This window comes from Pteropus alecto, unplaced genomic scaffold, assembly GCF_000325575.1.
Source record: "Pteropus alecto unplaced genomic scaffold, ASM32557v1 scaffold30, whole genome shotgun sequence".
Classification (NCBI taxonomy): domain Eukaryota; kingdom Metazoa; phylum Chordata; class Mammalia; order Chiroptera; family Pteropodidae; genus Pteropus; species Pteropus alecto.
Window position 1 is genome coordinate 3,181,476 of NW_006429782.1, and position 371 is coordinate 3,181,846.

At 66.8% G+C, this 371-nt stretch overlaps 1 protein-coding gene across 1 annotated transcript in view; it reads right to left on the reverse strand.

Annotated features, from left to right (window-relative positions):
- Nucleotides 1–371, reverse strand: part of PTPRS (protein tyrosine phosphatase, receptor type S) — a 59,843-nt gene that overhangs the window by 9,309 nt on the left and 50,163 nt on the right. The window lies entirely within an intron of this gene.

Below are 371 nucleotides of genomic sequence, written 5' to 3' on the forward strand. Positions count from 1 at the left end.
GCTGCAGCCCAGCTGCGCCCGACGCCCCTGGCTCAGTGTCTGCCCGCCCCAGTCCCCCGTCCCAGCTGGGGAAGGACTGCCCTGCAGGACCTCAAGCTCCTAGTGCTTTGTGGCGGGAAGCAGGTGGGTGACACGGAAATGAAGCGGCAGATGACAGCTGGCTGGGCCTCCACAACCTCCGTTCCCCAGGGCGGGCGCAGGGGACAGACACCCCTTTCTGCCCTCCTGGGATCAGAGGCAGAGCTGAGGGGTCGGACTGGGGGGGGATGTGGGTGTGTCTCAACCCCTCTGGACACCTGCGTGGGGCGGGGGTGCTACGCCCTACTCTGAGGCCTGGTTCTCTCGTCAGCTACATGGAACGGTGGCGTCCT